The sequence below is a fragment of the Rhagoletis pomonella genome, unplaced genomic scaffold (assembly GCF_013731165.1).
Source record: "Rhagoletis pomonella isolate Grant_MI unplaced genomic scaffold, Rhpom_1.0 Rhpom_scaffold_00004, whole genome shotgun sequence".
NCBI lineage: Eukaryota > Metazoa > Arthropoda > Insecta > Diptera > Tephritidae > Rhagoletis > Rhagoletis pomonella.
Genome location: NW_023458558.1, coordinates 9,526,103 through 9,548,309, shown reverse-complemented (window position 1 = coordinate 9,548,309; position 22,207 = coordinate 9,526,103). Strand labels below are relative to the sequence as shown.

Below are 22,207 nucleotides of genomic sequence, written 5' to 3'. Positions count from 1 at the left end.
TTAAAAAAGAAAAACAATAACAAAAAATAAATACAATATTGCGAGAAAATACCCTATGAAAACACAAAACAAAATAGTGAAATGCAAAAATAAAACATTATTTGTAAGAAACAAGTGAGCATAAGCAATGACAGCAAAAATCTTCAGCGGCGGTGGTTTGCGGATGGTTGAATGTGATGATATGTATAAGCAGGAAATTTGAAAACATAACAGCCCGGAAAGGACATTGTCTTGCTAGCCAGCTGGCAGGAGGCACATATGTATGCAGGGGTTCATGGTACTTACAGAGAGGGAGATAAACGAAAAAAAAGATTAGGTGAATGATAAAAAGAATTAAAAGTAAGAAATTTGTCAAGAAAATGTGCAAGCCTTGTAATGCACACCTACTTCATATGCCTACACCAATGCATTGCTGTAGTAAGCAGAATGCATACTTTACCTACATACAGATAAAAGTATAAAGTACATCTACTTAGATTGTCAATGCCATAGCCTTTATTCTATTTGTAAGCAAGAAGAAATTGTATTTCCTCCATTAGCCACCATGTGTACAATTGTAATCTTCATTTTTGAAGAAATATGATTGCTTGTCCAATTTTTTTATAACTTTTTTGCACTTTTTGCAGTTGGCTTTATACGCTGGCAAAATAAATAGTCAGTCGAATCTTCGACACATAATATTTGTGTAAGAAAATTAGGAAATGAAAATAAAATTGGCTGGAAATGAAAAAGGATGTGGTGGGAAATATAAAAATGAAAGCAATAAAAGCAAGCATTTTGTATTTCCTCTTATCACTTTAGGTCATAGATATATGTATGTAATATTTCTAGTACAATATCATCGCAATGAGTTTTCTATTATATGCAATATAATTATCTGTACCCAAAAACGAATTCGCGCAGGTTATGGTTGTGCGTTTGGTTCGGAATCCGCTGCGTAAAAAATTATTTCAAATAAAATGTTCTAAAAGCCTCGGGTGAGGCCCCCTTCTTTTGATTAGGGTGAACTTATGAATTTATAGTAGGCATTGAATTTGACAAGCGCCTCTGCCTGGCTGGTTATGTCCTCGAAAAGACTACGGCTGATATTAAGGAGTTTCAAGAAATGTCTTTCTTGCAGCAAAGCAAGAAAAACGCGAAATCTTACGACGTCTAAGTAACTTCTACTTCTAGTTCATTTAAGATCCCTAGGGATGGAAAGAAACATATCTCTGCTATAAGGGTTAAGAGCGAAGCTACGAGCGTCGCAAACGTTGCAATGCAAACATAGCGCTAGTGGATTTCAATCATAGATTAGACAAGGAAATGAATTTAAGTACCATAAACGGAAAATTCAGCCTCAATGACGAAACGCCTGATAACAGGTTGCGGCTGATGAAAGTCACTGGGACCTGAAGCTGGAACAGCAGTACTAGGTTCCATCACAAAAAGGTCTCCGATAGCCGAAAATAACAACTGGTAAAACGAAGATTGTCACGCCGCTGCAATGAAAATGAAAGTTCCGCCAACAAGACCACCTGCGATCGGGAAGAAGGCGAGCTGTATGATAGAGCGATATAGAAAGCTAAAGAGAGAAGCAAGACGTATTTTCTATCAAAAAATAGAATGGCCGAAATAATGAGTGCGAAGAGTTTCAAATGCTGAACGATAGGACGAACGTTCGACAATTTTATCAGAAGGGTAGAAAGGAGATGAAACCAACCCACTCGAAAACGACCTAACTATTCCGGAGTCCGAAGAATAAGCAAAGCTGCTGGAGTTGGCGGCTACGAGCAGAGCTATTCCGTTCCAGTGGCGAGTATGTGATAAAGTGCATGCATCATCAACGAACGCACACTTGTCGACCGCATCAAAGTGTGCTTTGCCCAGTCCATAAACGGGTTAATTTGCCGTAAGCTTCTTTATTTTGGTTCGCAGATTATGGATCTGATACCGTTTTTCCTATCAGGCCATTTTCACAAGATATTTTATTTTTTCGAGAAAAAAAATTTAATCTAAAACAAGTAAGAAAGTCTAAGTTCGGGAGGAGCCGAACATTAAATACCCGGCGCAAGTATTAAATATATGTTTTTTCACCTTTCCGAAACCTTCCGCTAGATGGTAAGCCGGGGTGTATCAATTTTGAGTAAATTAGCGTCCTTCAATTTTGAAATATTGAAGTTTCAAGCATTTCTGAAATTTACCGTTATATGAGAAGCGGCCGTTATTTTATGCCGATTTCAATAATTTTCAACGCTTTGCTTTCATGTGGCAAACACAATAACCACACCGAGTTTGGTACAAATTGGTAGAACGGTTACCGATATACTTATATGTGATCATAAGTGGGCGGTGCCACGCCCATTTTCCAAAATTTTACCATAAACGTATTTCTTGGTAAAGAATTGTTGCAAGCGTCAATTTTGAATAAATTAGCTTCAATATTTACTGATTTATCGAAGATTTTGTATTTCTCTAAATTACCGTTATATGGGATGTGGGCGTGGTTATTGTCCAATTTTTAAAATTTTCGGCCATTTAATATGCTGTATCAAGGCCAACAACTGGGCGAAGTTTGGAAGAAATCTGTTCAGCGGTTACCAAGATATACACATGTAACCATAAGTGGGCGTGGCTACGCCCATTTTCCAAAAATTTATAATATTCTTATTTTTCGTCTGAAAATTATTACAAATATCAATTTTGAGTGAATTATCTTCAGTAGTTACTAAAATATCGCAGTTTTCGTATTTCTGGAAATTACCGTTATATGGGAAGTGGGCGTGGTTACTGTCCGATTTCGCCCATTTTTAATACCAACCTACCCTGGATTAACAGAAACCTACATACCAAATTTCGTTGAGATATCTCAATTTTTGCTCGAGTTATCGTGTACACGGACGGACGGACAGACGGACAGACGGACAGACGGACGGACAGACAGACATGGCTTAATCGATTTCTCTATTCATTCTGAGCATATATGCATACATTTGTCTATATCTATCTCGATTCGATTTGGCTGTTACAAACAACAAAACAAAATTAATATACCCTTGTGCACAAGTGCGCTCGGGTATAAAAAAAAAGATAAAGCTTGTGTGAATGGTCGAACGAAAATGTGCAATGAGCTGGAGATAATGTTACCCATACGCCATGTCGTACACGGCCGTACTCGTACATGGCGTATGAGTAAGATTCCCCAGGTGAAAGATTGAATGTTTTTCACTCGCAATGTAAACTTAAAATGAAACAAGTAAGAAAGTCTAAGTTCGGGCGGAGCCGAACATTAAATACCCGGCGCAAGTATTAAATATATGTTATTTTACCTTTCCGAAACCTTCCGCTAGATGGTAAGTAGCAATTTTGAGTAAATTAGCGTCCTTCAATTTTGAAATATTGAAGTTTCAAGCATTTCTGAAATTTACCGTTATATGAAAAGCGGCCGTAAGTTTAGTCCGATTTCAATAATTTTCATCGTTTTGCTTTTAAATATGTGGCAAGCACAATAACCATACCGAGTTTGGTACAAATTGGTAGAACGGTTACCGAGACACATACATGTGATCATAAATGGGCGGTGCCACGCCCATTTTCCAAAACTTTATCACAAACGTATTTCTTGGTCAAGAATTGTTGGAAGCATCAATTTTGAATAAACTAGCTTTAATATTTACTGATTTATCGAAGATTTCGAATTTAAATTACCGTTATATGGGACGTGGGCGTGGTTATTGTCCAATTTTTTAAATTTTCGGCCATTTGATATACTTTACCAAGACCAACAACTATGCCAAGTTTGGAAGAAATTGGTGTAGCGGCTACCAAGATATACACATGTAACCATAGGTGGGCGTGGCTACACCCATTTTCCAAAAATTTATAATATTCTTATTTCTCGTCTAAAATTTACTGTAAATATCAATTTTGAGTGACTAATCTTCAGTAGTTACTAAAATATCGTAGTTTTCGTATTTCTGAAAATTACCGTTATATGGGAAGTGGGCGTGGTTACGGTCCGATTTTGGGCATTTTCAATACCATCCGTCCCACGCCCGAAAGATGTGCACTTACCAGGTTTCGTTAAGATATCTCAATTTTTACTCGAGTTATCGTGTGCACAGACGGACAGACGGACGGACAGACAGTCACCGCTTAATCGATTTCTGTTTTCATTCTGATCATTTATGTATACATTTGTCTATATCTATCTCGATTCGGTTTGCCTGTTACAAACAACCGTTATGTGAACAAAGTTATAATACCCTTGTGCACAAGGGCGCTCGGGTATAAAAAGGTCAGAACTTTAAAAAGGTTTTTCTATATGTTTTTTTATTGTCCTCGAGTACTTCAAGAAAAAGTGTATCAGTAACGGCTACTTCGAAATATAATTGTATAAAGTTTTCTTTTTCACCCATGCGCGACATTAAAAAAAAAATTACATTTGCAGTCCGGAGCTGCGATAGGTGGTTCGTACAATCTTGGTCGCCACGTTGCCATTTCGCCAAAAATGTCATTTTGGGACGTTTCATGAATCGAACTATTATGAAAAACCGCCAAATTTGCCCATAAATAAGTAAGAGATGCATATGACTTTGATTGTTTTTTTTTCGCAGAAGACCTTCCGCTGGAAACGGACATTTATATGTAATTCAATAAGGATATATTTTCGGCTTTAAAGAGCAGAAATGCGTATGTACTATCTTAGTTTCGCATGTGGGGGAATTTCAACCCGCGCCTTCGGTGATGTCATTTACACACTGACCTCTACATAAGCAAACACTTATTAAAATGCAAAGTGTTCATTCTTTATTAGAAACAGAGACCAATATTCAGATAAGATTTTTTTATATTTGGTATCGATATTTGGAATATCCAGTCATTTTATGCCGATATTAACGGGTATTTTTCCAGCTATACTTTAAATGAGTACCATATCGATACTACCTGTTCGATAACGTGTCCCTTCTTTGACATGAATATAGTAAGCGGTACAGTCTGTGTACGCGCTGATGTTCTGACGTGGGATAATTACGTACCCCGCGAAGAGGTAGGAAGCTAGGAAGATCGCAAGCGCGCTCCATGTACTGCAAGACAATTTTTTTTCGATTTGAAATGGCTGTGACCGCATGGGCTTAATTAAGGTTTCCTTGAAAATTTTTAAATTTTCGTATCTTATTATCGTGGGGTGTAGAGCAGGTCGCCTCCGCGTGGTGCACCCTGGGTAACGCCAAATGGCCTGCGGCCTCCACGGCCTCTTAACCTGAACGGTAACGACCCTGGCTTCGTCCTCTGACTACGATTCTGAAAACGTTTTGGATTTGTCGATCCCTGAGCTGGTGGTTGTGGTATTCTACCACCTGAGTATGCTGGGGTGACACTCAGCAGAAATGGCTGGTGGGCTAATGCCGCCACTGCCCCCGTCCCGTTACAACCCTGGCAGACCTCAGGGTACGTTCCAATTCCCGTCGCCGTTTAGTTGGTGGTGTAGGTGCGGTTGAGATGACTCCCGTCTTTGCGCTGGTCGGCTCTGAACTCATGACCCCATAAGGGCATGGGTCAACCCTCGTCATAGTCCTGTTCAGAGGTAGCTATGGGACCATTTAAAGGCGACTACACGCTCGGGTTTTGGATAGCGGCTCTGAGTGGAGACCCAACAGACTTGAAAAATAATGAAAATAACGAAAAAAAAAAAAAAAAAATAAGCTTCCGAGCGGGGGCGGGGAGTTGGATCCGACCCCCAAAGCCGGCTCATCTGGGGGGGCTACAGAACCACCTTCGGTATGCGAGGCGAAACCGCCTCGTTCTACAACTTCCATCTCTGGGAGATCCTTAACGGATGGTCGCTCGGGGGGTAAGAACGCGTCGAAGCCGACGCACTTAAACGATTCTGGGGGGGCAGGTGCTGTCGCCACTGGGAGGGCAGGAGTGCCGGAACCGGACTCCGTGGGGGTCTCTAGGCAAGGGACCGGACTGAGAGAGCGATTAAGGGGGGTGCTAGACGGAATCGCCAGCACCAGCGCGGGCTCCTCTCCCAGTCTTCCGGGCCTGTCCTCGAAGGCTCCCCACAAGAAGCCTTCGGGAATGCCTAAACGGCAAATATCGTCGGGCCGAAAGGCTTACTCCGACAGGCGCATGGCTACCAAGATTTCGGAGCGCTATGGCGGTCAAGATGCTTCTCAGCTTACTGAGAAACATTTGAAAACGCTCGAGTGGGCTAAAGGGGTGCTGTGTGGCCGGGATGAGAAGGCTAAGAACCCGACGAAAGGAGACGCGAGTGCGCCTCCCACGGGTCCTGAGAGACAAAGGTCTCAAGAGGGAGAAGGCTCCCACGCAAAAAGACCCAGAAATGGGGTTGCGCCTGCTCTGTTCAGCGAAATCGCTAAGCAGGCGGGATCAACTACCCTGGGGGTCCTCGATCGAGGCAGAGAAGATGGCTCCATATCCAGGGAAAACTGGAGGCGCGTGGCAGCAGCCATCTCCTCTGTCTTTCTAAGGGTGGTCAGAGGAAACCCTGGTCCACCTCCACGCTGTGAGGATGGTGGGTGGCATCATGGCATCCACAAAAGAATTGTATGCGCCGACGAGCGGTCGTTATACAAGTCTGCAGTGTCTCTGGTGGGGGAGGTTTGGGAGGGCGCCAAGCTGGAAGCCGTGGAGGAAAAGGGTCTTCCTGCCCGCCCGCGAGCCCGTGTCTGGCTCCCCCCCGAGCCCTCCGCAACGGAGGAGATTGAGGAAATCCTCCGTTACTGCAACCCGCATCTGCCCACGCACAACTGGAGGGTTGTTAGATTTGAGGGGTCCGAGGATTCCGAGGAGTCGCATCGGCAAGCGCTGATACTACTCAATGCGGAATCCCTCGGCCCTCTCGCTGAGTCCAGGGGAGTTATCACCTATGGATTCGAAAGGGTAGTCCTTAGGGTCTACCAATCCGATTCCAGGGGTGATGGCTCTCAACCTCCTGAGGTGCCGGAAGCACGTGAGCCCGCGGCGGAGGAAGCCCCCATGAGCATGGAGGTAGAATCCGTCATGTCGGGGGCCGAAAGTGCTGAGGATGCCCTCTAAACGGAGGGATCCGTCGTCAGCATCGGACGGTTCTACGACAGGGCGGAGGAAGAGAGGCTCTTAGCCTCAGTAAACGAGGACGTCGAACTGGCGTGGCTGGAGCGGACTTTGGAGGATGAAGATCCTGCAAATAAACCTCCAACATTCTAAGGCGGCGTCCGCAAATCTCCTTATCCACCTTGAGCAAGGTGGAGCCGATGTAGTCCTGATCCAGGAGCCGTGGCTAAGCAGTAGCGGTATCTCCGGAGTCAGGACGCCTAATTTCAAGCTGATGGTGCAGAATCAAGCAGGTAGACCAAGATCCTGCATGCTCATCAGAAACGAATTCAAAGCACTAATTCTACCTAATTTCAGCAACGAGGACATTGTGTCAGCCTGGATAGCGGTGCCGGAAAGCTCTGGATCATATCCGCTTACATGGCTCATGATGACGAGGTGGAACCACCTCCATTACTGCTGCGTGAAGCCATAGCCGAAGCGAGGCGACGGAAAGCCGACGTAATTATCGGGTCGGATGCAAGTTCACGACACTCGTGCTGGGGAAGCTCAGATATCAATGCAAGAGGTGAGTCACTTTTTGATTATATTCTAAGTGAAGACTTATGTATCTGTAATAGAGGAAACGAACCGACCTTTATCACCGCGGCAAGGCAAGAGGTCCTTGACCTCACGCTAGCCTCGTCTTCTGTAATATCCCGCGTTTCCGACTGGAGGGTTCTTAATGATCACTCCTTTTCGGACCATAGGTATATCCAGTTTTTTCTGGACGAAGATCGTCCCAAAAGTATCCCCTTTAGGAACCTTTGGAGAACAAACTGGGACCTCTATAGTAAAAAACTTCGGGAACTACTCCCAGAGGCCCCCCAGGAGAGCTTAAGCACCGAAGGCTCGATTGATGTTATGGTGGATAAGTTTACATCAGCTTGTAGGAGTGCCATCGAAATCTCTTGCCTGCTGAGTAGACCGGGGGGCAAAGTACGACCAAAATGGTGGACGGTGGAACTCTCAGAACTCAGGGCGACGAGTAGACGCCTGTTCAATAAAGCCAGGAAGAGTGGACAAAACTCCGACTGGGAACTCTATAAGATCGGACTGGGCATCTATAAGTCCGAGATAAGAAAGGCCAAAAGCGAGTCATGGAGAAACTTCTGCGAAGCTGTAGAAGGTTGTAATGAATCATCTCGATTTAGGCGAATCCTTGCGAGGAATCCCGTACCCTTGGGATACCTGAGGGACGAAGAGGGCAACTGGGCGATGAGTGGAGAGGAATCGCTTAAGCTACTCCTTGATACTCATTTCCCAGAAAATTCTGCACCGCGTGCACCTATCGGTGTTGGAAAGGGCGAATGCTCTACCTCCTCCTCCGGTGAATTACTGGAGAGGCGCCGACTGCTCTGGGCAATCGACTCTTTCAAGCCCTTCAAGTCCCCGGGACCGGATGGCATCATTCCTGCGCAGCTGCAAAAGGCTGTGGAGGTCTCGTGTCGCTGGCTCACCCCTATCTATGCGAGCTGCCTAGAAAGAGGGTACATCCCGGGGGCTTGGAGGTGCGTAAGGGTCACGTTCATCCCCAAAGCAGGGAAGAACTCTCATGTATCCCCGAGGGACTTCAGACCAATCAGTCTCTCATCTTTCTTATTGAAGACTTTTGAGAGACTGATTGACCTGCACATAAGAAACAGGATTCCTCGAGAGCGTTTTAGCCCCTCTCAACACGCCTACCTGAAAGGTAGATCCGTGGAATCTGCCCTGCACTCAATCGTCAAAACCATAGAGGAGTCTCTTAAAAACAAAGATTTTGTAGTGGGTACCTTCCTTGATATCGAGGGGGCTTTCAATAATGTCCTTCCTGGGGCGATAATAAGAGCCCTTACTAAGCTCGGAGTCGAGAGCTACTTAGTAAGGCTCATCTCACACTTGCTGCACGACAGAACTGTCACAGCGGAATGGGGCAACGCCTCTGAGCAGCGTAAAGTAAGCAGAGGCACCCCGCAGGGAGGCGTCCTTTCACCCTTCCTCTGGATAGTCGTGATAAACGACGTCCTGGAGGAATTGGAGAGGACAGGATGCCTGGTTATTACCTACGCGGATGACGTGGCACTCATCGTCAGAGGAAAGTTCTTGAACACTCTGTACGATCTCATGCAAGGGTACCTAAACAGGTTCACAAATTGGTCCGCTAGCTGCGGGCTTGCTGTCAATCCTGGAAAGACGGAGCTCATTCTTTTTACCAGGAGGTACAAAAAGCCTCATGCCCAGCTTTTCTCAATAAGGGGTGTTCCACTTGTTCTCTCTGACAGGGTCAAGTTCTTGGGCGTGATCCTGGACGGGAAACTGTCATGGAAACCTAATATTGAGGAACGAGTGAGGAAGGCATCGTGGCCCTCTACTGCTGCAAGAATGCCATAGGGAAGAGATGGGGCCTCTCCCCAAAAGTGATGTATTGGCTATATGAAACCATAATTAAGCCAATAATGTTGTATGGGGTCATCGTCTGGTGGAGTTCACTGGAAAAGACCACTCATGTTAGGAAGCTAGAGCGCGTGCAAAGGGCAGCCCTCGTTGGGATCAGCGGGGCGCTCCGAACCACTCCCACCTTAGCGCAAAACGCTATACTCAATGTCGCACCTGTCGACATTTCGGACAAAGTAGCGGCGGTTCGCTCAGCCATTAGGCTCAAAAGCTCTGGGTTCTCTTTCAATCCAGCGCACGGACACTCGACAATTCTCGAAAGCTTCGACTTCGTGCCGAAAGAAATGGACCGGAGTCACCCGAGGCTGGCCCCTAAAGGATCCTTCTCCACGCACATCCCCTCAAGGGATGAATGGAAGAGGGGTAGTCTCTGGAGAAGAGGTCCAATAAACATCTTTACGGACGATTCGAAGCTGGAAGGGAGAGTTGGAGGAGGTGTCTACTGTCAGGAACTCTCAGTAGATCTTACTTTCAGACTGCCGGATCTCTGCATCGTCTTTCAGGCAGAGGTGGCCGCTATAAAGGAGGCAGCCGATTGGCTACGCACCAATGTACTGTCAAAAAGGAGGGTAAATATATATACTGATAGCCAAGCGGCAATCAGGGCGCTGGGATCGCTAATGGTGTGTTCAAAACTGGTTGGGGAATGCCTGACCTCTCTCTCAACTGCCTCGGAGTACTTCCAGATCAAGCTGATTTGGGTCCCGGGGCACAGTGATATCGCGGGAAATTGCAGGGCTGATGAACTGGCCAGGAAAGGCACCCTTGAGGCCATGACCTCGGACAGGGAGGGCATTGGAGTTCCGTTGGCAACCTGCGGCCTGCTTTTGGACAGATGGGCTCATGGTCGGCTCAGCGAGCGCTGGGAAAAAACCCCGACTTGCAGAGTTGCAAGGTCCTTCTGGCCGGTTGTGGACCGCGGGCGGTCAAGGGAACTACTGCAGCTGGCTAAGCGTCAGCTCTCGATTTTCACAGGTGTACTGACCGGACACTGTCCAATGGGAACCCACGCGGTGCGACTCAATATCGTCACGGATCCCTACTGCCGCAGTTGCCTGGAGGACGAGGTGGAATCATCTCAGCACTTCCTACTCAACTGCCCGGCATTCGCTAGATTACGGTTTAAGCATCTCGGTGCGCACTTCATCGACACTCCCGAGGGACTCTCCGGAGTGGACATCAGCTGTTTGAAGAACTTCATTATGAGCACCCAGCGCTTCTCGTAATTTTTACGCAGTTACCGTTCCTATGTAATGTGGTATCACAATGGACAATCAAATGTCTAAGTGAGTCCCCTTTGCGGGTCTGCCACCTTAACCTACCCTAACCTTATTATCGTATCGAATTTGGTTCTTGTCCTATTCTTTAAGACTCTACAAGAAATTATATCTAGACATCATTACTTCAGATAAATTTTCATGATCATATTCTTCATGTTCAAACTTCCAAAACTTAAGTTAAAGCACAGAAAACGGGAAAATGTTCGGTTAAAGCTCATTTTTATACCGTTCATGAGCATGAAATGGTATTATAACTTTGGTCCGATATTTGTAAGTACCAGAACAAAAAGAGATAGACCCATGAAAATGTATACTTATATGATCAGAACGTCGAGCTGAGTTGATTTAGCCATGTCCGTCTGTCCGTCTGTCTGTCTGTTTGTATGCAATCTAGTCTCTCAGGTTTCGAGATATCCGGATCAAATTTGGTAGGTGGGTATATTTTTATAATGTATTAATCATTTGTCGGAACCGGAAGAATCGGACCACTATAACATATAGCTCCCATACAACTGATTGTTCAGATATGAGATTTTTCATTATAACTTCTCCATTTATGCAGCTACGAACATGAAATTTTGCACTACTTGCACCCATTATCAACAGAATACTTACAGTGAAAATTACAAAGATCGGGTCACTATAACCTATAGCTCCCATAAAACTGATTGTTCAGTTATAAAATTTTGCGTTATAACTCCTCCATTTATATAGCTAGGAACATGAAATTCCGCACTGTTTTCAATAATTATCAACAGAAAACTTACAGTGAAAATTAAAAAGATCGGGTAACTATAACCTATAGCTCCCATACAACTGATTGTTCAGATATGAGATTTTTCGTTATAATTCATCCATTTATGTAGCTAGGACCATGAAATTTCGCGCTGTTTTCACTCATTATCAACATAAGACTTACAGCGAAAATAACAAAGATCGGGTCTCTATAACCTGCAGCCCCCATACAACTGATTGTTCAGATATGAGGTCTTTTATCATAACTCCTCCATTTATGCAGCTAGAAACATGAAATTTCGCACCATTTTCACTCATTATTAACAGAATACTTACAATGAAAATAACAAGGATCGGATGACTACAACATATATCTTCCATACATCTGATTGTTCAGATATGGGATTTTACTGTAAAACTCCTTTATTTGAACAGCTAAAACCGATAAATTTCGTAAGATATTTTATAAATAATAATACAAAGTCTACTGAGAAAATCGTCAAAATCTATGCTGTATAAGCTTTATCTCCTATAGCACTGATTGTTAAGATACCAGTTTTTTCCATATATCTCCTTTATGTACGAAACTAAACCCAATAAATTGTGTTACCGGTTTACATACCGATCACATAGCGGTGAAAATCACTTAGATTGGTGTCATATAAAGTATATCTTCCATACCTCTGATTGTTTAGATGCGATTTTTTATATAAGTATGTAACTCCTCTATCGATGTATGCAGATGTATTCAAAAACAGTAATCTGTCAAAGTAAAATTTGCAGATGTTCATGAAAGGTATGAAGCCTTCGGCATAGCCGCAGACAGCGCTGCTCTTACTTGTTTTTATCTAGTTATAAAACAAAAATTACTGCACCAGCATGAGAACATATTTTAGAACTAGATACTGTTAATGGTGACGGAATCGGTTCGAAAACAAAAGAGATTTTATGGCGATTCAAAAACACTGACTTGTTCGTGCTATAGTTGCAAAACATACTTTATATAAATACATACTCGCATAAATTCAATTTCATAAATTGATGAAAATTGTATAGAATTATTATTATCAGCAAATTTGTAATTACGGTATGTATGAATATGTATGTACATATGTAGAAAAAGCTTTTAACGCTAAAGCTAAGCACTCCATGCCCAAAGAATAAAACATTTGCACAACTGCTAGCTGCAAGTAAGTACTATCATCATTTGAGTTGAGAACAAAACAAAAGCAGTGTTAGAAGATATCACAGGCATTGAATAAACTATTTACGCAACGGTTTATCGAATCGAAAATGCAAGTATTTAGCAATATCTCCTTACTACTCAATCTTATTGAGTTGTCAGCTGTAAACCAAAAATTCATCCAAACTCTTACGGGCATTGTGGTGGCCACTTCTCTGGAACGCCAGGTGAATACAATACTCTACACGAGCTATGAAAATGTGTCCACTTTCAAGTCAACTGACGAGCTACAGCCTGCACATCTAATACGCGCACTTGCCATTGGACTACCACAACCTTTGCTGCATTTTGACTACTCGTCGTCCGTTGAGGCTTACAAGAAAACATTCAATGCTGAGTTGCTAACCATCGCCAGACTTCACCAACGATCTGATTTAAACGAGCAATTGCTTACTACACTGTGGCGGCGTCTTTGGCACAACACACAAAGTCGTCTCATTTTACTGCTTCCTGATTCTACTAAAGAGTCATATATTAGCAGCATTTTGCGGATGTGTGCAAGAAACCGTGCCATGAATGTGATCGCCTTGCAGCCACATATGGCAGTGGTCGAAAAAAAGTATTGGGCCCTGCACATATTCCCCACAACCAAGGTCTCAAAATCAACCTTTGACGAATATTTCGAAAATATATTTACTAAACATTTGGAAAATATGTACGGTCATCCACTTCGCCTTATCAGCTCAGAACCCATTTATCCGGCGTACTACAACCACACAACTAAGGATAATGCTTCAAAATTAAGCGGTTACTACGGCAAAGCTTTATCCGAATATGCATACCGTTTAAATGCAACGATTGAATATTCATATTTAAGTCGTGTTATCCCTTTAGAAATGTTTAATTTTATCGAGAGCAATAACATTGACATTGGATTATTTGTATCAGTTGATGTAATTAATTACCATTCTGTTGAACCGTTCGCATACATCGATTCCTGTTTAATGGTGCGGCTCGAAGCACCATTGCCGAACGCCACCTTCTATTATACGATAATGCATGGATCGTTTGTATTATTGTTCTGCATCAGTGTCGTATTGACATCGTTAGTTTGGCGTTTAGCATTACGCAGTCTAAGCCAGCAGCAACAATCACAACAACATATATTGGGATCGTCCTTTTGGACCAACCGCCAAATTTCAGTCTTACACAAAAACATCTGCGTATTCATCTGGTTTACGGGTATCCTTATTGGTGCAGCCTACAACGCGTTTTTGCAGAGTTACAGTGTAAATGCGCCTATTGGCACGCCAACTAAAACCATTGATGATATACTAAGTCGGGGCATCAAAGTAGCAGTTTATTTTCTAGAGATAAACGCTTTTAAAAGCAAGCCAGAATACCGCAAATACATTCAAAGCCTAACCGGGTTCACTAATCTCACGGAATTCCAATTGCTGCGAGACAGCTTTGACACTCGTTATTCATTTTCCGTCCACGATATGTGGCACATCTACGATGAGCAACAGAAGTACTTCTCACGACCGCTCTTTCGTCTGACGGACATGTGTTTATTTAAAAATTATCCGGTTTTTTTGACCCTACCGGAGAATTCTGTGCATCAGGAGCGTTTAAATGATTTTCAATCGAGACTTCAAGAAGCTGGGTTAATCGAATATTGGCGTCGGCATAGCAGCTTTTTGGAGTTGTTGGAAATGGATGTGATTCACTTAGAAGATTTGAATAAAAAACCGGATTTTGAGGCAATGAAATTGGAAGACTTGCGCATTATACTCACAGCAATGAGCGTATTTATTGGATTAAGCATTTTTTGCTTTGCGTTGGAGCTAGTTTGGAAAAAAACTTTTCGTTTTTTTGGAAAATATCTTCGAAAGAATAGATAGACGCGGCAGATTTTACCAAGGCATATTCAAGGTGTATTAAGCAAGGTGTGATTGACAACTCAGTGCTCAAATTACTTTTACTTAAGCGCCGGTTATACTTACATTGCAAATGCAGGGCATAGACATGCAGCGCATGTTAAGCAGGGATGTAATTATACTCCGCATAATTTCCCGTAATCAGCTGTTCAGTGTAATCAGTTAGTCTGTTCCAGTACTCCAGGATTTGGTTAAAAAGACATAACTGAAGAATGCATATTCATAGCCTAAATGAAGTCGATACTAAAGTTAGTTGCTGCTATTCGTCATAATTTTCAATGAAATGGCGCCAACTTACTTTATAATCGACTTTGTTTCGACTATAAATATGCCCCAATTTATGTACAAGAACGACTTCTCAGTAATTCCTGTAAATCATGGGTACTGGAACAGACTAATGAGAGCAATGGCATCTCTCTTCGAAAATGTCACATAGCGAAAAATCAAAATTCTCCAGATTTTGCTGTCCTGCCCTGTCATGCGCTGCACTGGATAATCGCTTTTATTCAAAGCCCATTAAACAGATTCGATATGTGGCAGTACTCATGTTATGCACCGCAGCACAATGCAAGAATAACCAGCGCTTCACTTTTAATGTTTTGAAATATTCTTACAAAATTTTCATTAAAGCGATGCCTCCTTCTATATATTTTTTTGAATTTTTTTATTTTTGTCCGAGAAAGGTTAGTGAAAAATTATAAAACAAATACATCATCGATGCTTTCAATGGATAGAAAAGCAAAACTACAAAATTCCGTTTGAAATACGAGACTCTTAGGTGAGGTGGGACTTGAGGGCAAGAGAAACTATCGTAGAACTCGTACCATCCGCTAACATACGTTTCTTGGTCGGGTGGAACCATAAAATTTGAGTTTGTGTTGGAGTTTCGGTCACGCTGGGAAGTTTTCTATTTTTACGTACAAACTTGTTTTTATACATTTTTAAAATTCCTAAATTCTACTTTGTAAAGTTAAAAGGCTTCTACAAAAAAAAATATAAAAATTAAAAAATTCTACCCAAAATGTATTCAACAAAGTGTTATTGATTTTGACATTGCTCTCATAAGAAACAGACTATAATGTCAAACTGAAATGAATTCTTAACCCATTTGAAATTTTTTTTTTTTCAAATTTGAATTTGTTTAAAAAAAAAACAAGTTACACACAAATTTTTAAAGCAACAAATTTTCTTAATAAACGTGAAATTGTTAAGAGATAAACCGCCGAGGAGAGCAAGTAAGTACATTTAAAGTTGGGTAATAAGTAAATACGTTCGATTTTTCGTAAATATTTAATGTAAGGAAACCAAGATGAAACGGAGCAAAACGTTTGAACGGTGCGCTGTATGCAATAAAAGTCAGGACACGAAAATAGTGCGATGTTTTAAACCACCTAGTTGCGAATTAAGACGGCAGCGACGGGAAGAAAGCTGTGGTGTTGTACTACGTGATTTATCTCGCGTTTGTGAATACCACTTCAAGGAAAGTGATTTCATTAGTTGTCCGTCCGAATCAAGCACTTTCAAACGAGCTCATTTATACCCAGGCGCAGTCCCAATGCCATACGAAATAACTGAAACAAGTGAGGATTTAGAACGCGATCACGATACATTATTTGTTGATGTCCAAACTCAAACAGGCGACTCTTTAGAATGCACGTTGAGAACACAAATATTTCTTCTTACCGAAATAATTAAAACCATGCAAGCAAGTATGGAAGAGCTTAATTTAAAACTGCTCGAAGCAAAGTCTTTAATGGAAAACTATTTGGCATGAAAAAAATTTAGTTTCAAAATTGTTAGAATTAAGCTCACATATAAAATTGGAAACAAATGTAAAATCCATATATGTAATACTTCTATATTGGTAGTAAGCTAACATCTCAATGTGTTAGCATTCCGAAATCAAAGCGAGACAGTCTAGTACTGTTTTTGTCAATGTATTGTGTACTTGAGTGCCGTTTTTGTAAAGGTGTCGTGTACATGTTTATTTATAAACGTATGTGTTCCTTTTCTTTCGTACGTGTTTATTAATATATCTGTACTGTAGTGTTTTCGGACGGTACTAGCTCTTACTGCCAATATAGGAGTATTACATATATGGTAAAATCCTACTTTTAGAAGTGTCGAATAATGCTTAGGATAAAAAATTTAAATATAAAAATAAACGAAAGCATAAAACTTGGGCAATTAAAAACAAGAAAATTGCTAAAACTATTTTATAAACAATTTGTTTTATTTTATTGACAAAATATATATATTCCAGGTAATGTAAGTAAAACAAAACTATAATCGAAATAAAAGCCTAGGGCATCAGTGCTGACAAGATACATGCAAAATTAAGGGTTAATTCGTTTGTTTATACTCTTTGACATAATAGTACCTTAAAAGAGAGCCGCACTGAATTGTCAATCACACCTTGTTTAATACACCTTTGTTTCAATCAAGGCACATAAATACAGGTAGAAGCCAAAATGACGTTGCTCTCATGAGAACCAAACCTTTAAACTTCAACTTGGTTTTATTTTATTTCCTATATTTCGTTACGTTTTAAATGTCATGTAGTTTGTTTTTTTTTAATGTTCGTTAAAAACAAATTTTAATTAACATTTGAATTTTTGTAGTGTTGTGCGGTTTATACTTAGTGTATGTGTTAAAAATGCAACACCTGAAGCGTTGTTTTTATGTGGTGTTAAATATAAATCAGATGTCACTAATTTTTTGAACGTCCCTCAATGTGCTTCGCGTAAGGAGCGTTGCGAAAGCAGCTGTGGGGCAGAGCTGCAGCGAAATGCCTTGCTGTGCGTTAAACATTTTAAAGCAGCAGATTTTATAAATGCACCGGGAGGTACAGGAAAGGCACGTTTGATGCCAAGTGCTGTTATGCCGGAAAGTCCCTCCAACAACACTGCAGCTCATAAATCAAAGACAGAAAACAACAAACAAATTAACAAATTTTGACTAAAGAAAATACCCTGCCAGCCACGGCTCACCACTTTCCCCTGAAATTAAAACGATTTACAAACACATTCACAACTTCCCTGCCAGCCACGGCTCACCACTTTCCCCTGAAAATCAAACGATTTACAAACACATTCACAACTTTTTAGTCATCTCACCCACACACTTACAAATTTTTTGTTCGAACTGTCAAAAAAATGTCCCTTTGTTAGAGCTACATACCCGATAAGAATTCGTACTCTAATAAGAATTCTATGCGTTAGAGCGAGCAAGTTAGAAACATCGGAGTTTTGATGACAGTATACATACTGTGAAGAAATTTCACTTTGCGGAAATTTTGAAGGTAAGGATACGTATTTAACAATTTTATTTAATTATAATGTAATTTCTTCTTTTAGACTGCAAAACACCAGCGACTTTAGTCACATTCTTAAGGTATGTATTGAGACTTTTTATATGTTTATAAAATTGAATTGATATTTTTGTTTGTTTACAGTTTTGGGATTCACCATCAGCACCTTCAACGCTTGCATCTTCATCGCCAGGAGCACCATTAAAACCTTCTGCCCTCAGCTTCTTCATCGCCAGGAGCACCACCAGTACCTTCTATCCTCAGCTCCTTCATCGCCAGGAGCACCATGGGTACCTTCCGCCCTCAGCACCTTCAACGCCAGGAGCACCTTCAAAGTGTAGGTCCAACTTGTCAAATTTTGCAAAGTTGCAAGAAAACTTAATTTTTCTGAACCACCCTAAATGATTTGCAACTCTTAATATATATCAAAATAATGGTAAACCGTTTACCTTTCTTTTGATTATAATACCGTTAAAATCGCTTTACGTTTTCATAAAAGCTTTGCAACTTTTGTAAACAGCTATATATAAGCAGTGAAAAAGTGGTAAAATTTTGCAATGTTGTAACGAAATTGAATTTTTGTGCACCATTACAAATGATTTGTAACTGTTAATATATATTTAAAGAAAGGTAAATCGATTACCTTTCTTTTGATTATAATATTGTTAAAATCGGTTGACTATTTTATAGAAATTTTGCACCTTTTGAAAACATGTATATATAAGAAGTGAAAAAGTGGTAAAATTTTGCAAAGTTGTAACGAAACTGAATTTTTGTGCACCATTACAAATGATTTGCATCTGTTAATATATATTAAAAGAAAGGTAAATCGATTACTTTTCTTTTGATTATAATATTGTTAAAATCGGTTAGCTATTTTATAGAAATTTTGCAACTTTTGATAACATTATATGTAAGAAGTGAAAAAGTTGTCACAGTTTGCAAAGTTCTAACAAAACTAAATTTTTGTGAACCAGTACAAATTATTTTCAACTGTCAATATATATTAAAAGAAAGGTAAACCGATTACCTTTCTTTTGATTATAATACTGTTAAAATCGCTTAACTTTTTATTGAAATTTTGCAACTTTTTAAAACAGCTATATGCAAAGGAGTAGTAGTAATAATAAGCAATTAAGGAACTACATATGTGTGTAAAAATATCTTTATTATTAATGTTAATTGTAATTTTTATTCATAATATTGATTACGAGCTATTAATATTAGGTTAACAATGTATTTTGAAAAATAAATTTTGCAAAATAAAAATCAAAAAATATTTTAAGATTTTATTTTAAGTTTTTAAAGTTATTTTGAATTCGCTGTGAAGAGAATGCAACCCTGCGCCAGCTGAAGTGGGCAATGCTAGACGAGTGCAGCTTTATGTTTTCCTTACGAAGTATCTGAATGAGTGCGACAGTGATACAAGGCTCACACGTACAGGGGGAAAGTGGTGACAATCTGCACACCGCCCATACAAATGTCACCAGTTTTGTCACCAGTTTTGAAGTGACCGAAACCCGCGGTTTCACCAGATTTTTCACCACTTTTGGCTGGCAGGGTAAATAAATAAAATTAAACTTCAAATTTACTTAAAAACGTCAACCAGTAAAATGTAATTTTTTATTTTTCCTTACACACGCTCATTTTACAACGCTTTTATCAACTTGCAATGTTGTGTTCCAGAAACTTTCAATGTTGTGTTCCAGAAACTTTCAATGTTGTGTGTCCGACACCATAAAGCAAAGCTTTGAAAAGCTCCTATAAAAAACCATAGTGAATAGGGCGAGGTAGATGACATCTAGATGTCGCCCTATGTACTACGTTTACTACACCGGAAATAGAAGCTCAATCAAGTTAGCGGCGCTAAAACGAAAAAATGAAGAAAAAATTTGTTCGTATTATTGTGCTCATTGTGTGCTATTTTCGGCCACTTTTCGTTTTTTTTGTGCTCCGACCATTTGGTAAATAATTAAGACTTTGCTAAGTTAACCGTAACTTAGCAAAACATTCATTCAATGTATTTAACACGTAGATCACGGATCCACAGTCTTGGACCTAAATTTCATTTGGTAACATTCCGATATCTTGGATTTAAGGTTTTTGGGTTTTTTGCGATTTGCAAGCTTATTTTGCATTTTTCGTAAAAAATGGTTTAATACAAATATGTAGAGAATTTAATTTCCCACATTTAGGTTATAGAAGGTTTTTTAAAGATAACATTTTTTATTGTAAAAAATTAGCAAAAACCTCTAAAAATTTTACATTGTCAGGGTTTTCGCCATTATTTGACAATTTTTGTTGAACTTACATAGCACACTAAAATTTTAAAGTTATAGAGAATTTCATTCTCAGAAGCCGTGCTACGCTACAGGGCTTGATTGTCTGAGTGATTGTTGGATTTTAATATATGAAAATAATGAAGATAGGCCACTTTGTATTATCGGTGACTTTAATCTTAATAAGGTTATTCAGTCCAATTTCTGGGTTTCTTACGCCAATCAAATGAAATTTTTCTCTAATAACCCTGCATGAATTTTCTCTAGCCTAAAAATATTTCAAGATGGGTTCCTTTTTCCATAATACTAGTTTCCGCTCAGTTGAGGTGTCATTGGCTGTGGACAGTTGCCCCATAAGCATTCCAATGTAGATAGTTCAGAGATAAATTAACGAAAAATCTCGTTAGTTGACGATTGCTGTAGCCGAACCGATGTTGCTTAAACAACAACAATATAATACTTTGTTCGTGCACGTTGCTGCTTGTACAGATAAATGAATTGTAGTTAGATTTGAATTTTTTACACTTCGTCTGCCTGCAGAAATGGGATTTTTTTAAGTATCCTGTGTCCCTCATCGCACAATAAAGCAACCAATCCAAGTCTTATTCTGTTAGATACTATCTCTGAACTAGTAAATTTATATCATGTGGACACTTGTGCACTGCAGGCAAGCTAAATAATATTCTTGATCTTGTTTTTGTTGACGAGGATTAGATTTTCCATTTAAACAAATGTAATTCTCCGCTATGTTAATCTGATATTCATCATCTTCCTCTTTCAATACCTGTATAATATTTTAACGTTGCTTCTGTATCTAAAAGTCTTACAAGGTCCTTTAACTTTTGAGATGCTGATTTTGACTCTTTAAATTCCAGAATCCTTGAAGTTAGCTGGAGTTCGGTTTTTGCCCCAAAAAGAGTATCTGAATATTTTGAAGCTTTCCTGCTCAACATTTTCGAAATATTTCGCAATAACCTATCAGTTTGCCCGGCCCGGGTTCATAAATTTACCTGGCATAAGAAGTACTATTTAACGAAACTGAAGAACCAAAGGAACAAATTTTCAAATCTATACAATGCTAAACACAAAACAATATAATTTTTAAGAAAAAATATGTATATTCATTATAAATATTACTTAAATCAATGCACTTGATAAATTTCTGTAAAGTCAATACATCTTCCCATTTGAACAATAAGGAAATGTATCCCAAAGCTTTATGGGACTTTATTCGGTCAAAGAGTGGTTGCAAAAATATTCCAACTTGTGTGAGTCGAAATGAGAAATGCGCTGAAATTTTTCCAGACACTGTAAATCTTTTTGCAGATTTTTTTATTTTATTTAATTTTATCATAGATGGCGAGGACACGGCTAAAGCTAGTTGTGATGGCTTATCGCAAGCCGTTGACTTTGGGACTCTATCAGTTCCCAATTTGGATATAATTAATGGCATATTTTCCCTGAAACCTTCCATGAAATGTGATATCGATGGGTTATTTTAATTTTTTATTAAGAAATGTAGTACTTCTCTTTGTCTGTTATTAAAATGTATCTTTACTCTTTCCTTGTCTATAGCTGTTTTTATTGATTGTTGGAAGATTGCTTTCATATCCCCAATTTTAAAATCAGGTAATAATAATGATGTGAAAAATTACTGACCGATATTTACTCAAGTAGCACACTAGTGTATTCTTCTTCTTTATTGGCGCTATAACCGCCTAAGCGATTTTGGCCGAGTCTAAAACAGCACGCCAGTCATTTCTCTTCTGTGCTAACTGACGCCAATTGGAAATGCCAAGTGAAGCCAAATCCTTCTCCACCTGGTCTTTCCAACGTAGAGGAGGCCTTCCTCTTCCTCTGTTACCAGCATTGCGGCCCGCGTTGAATATTTTCAGAGCAGGAGCGTTTCTGTCCATTCGAACGACATGGTCAAGCCAGCGGAGCCGCTGAATTTTAATTCGCTG

At 40.1% G+C, this 22,207-nt stretch overlaps 1 protein-coding gene and 1 long non-coding RNA gene across 3 annotated transcripts in view; one reads left to right on the top strand and one right to left on the bottom strand.

The window, feature by feature from the left end:
* LOC118736962 overlaps positions 1-22,207 on the bottom strand; it is a gene marked incomplete at its 3' end in the record, with an annotated part of 246,938 nt that overhangs the window by 159,709 nt on the left and 65,022 nt on the right.
* On the top strand, positions 17,732-18,141 carry LOC118736964. The gene is made up of 3 exons (XR_004992779.1): positions 17,732-17,955; positions 18,011-18,047; positions 18,109-18,141. It is a non-coding gene; the product is annotated as an uncharacterized LOC118736964 (long non-coding RNA).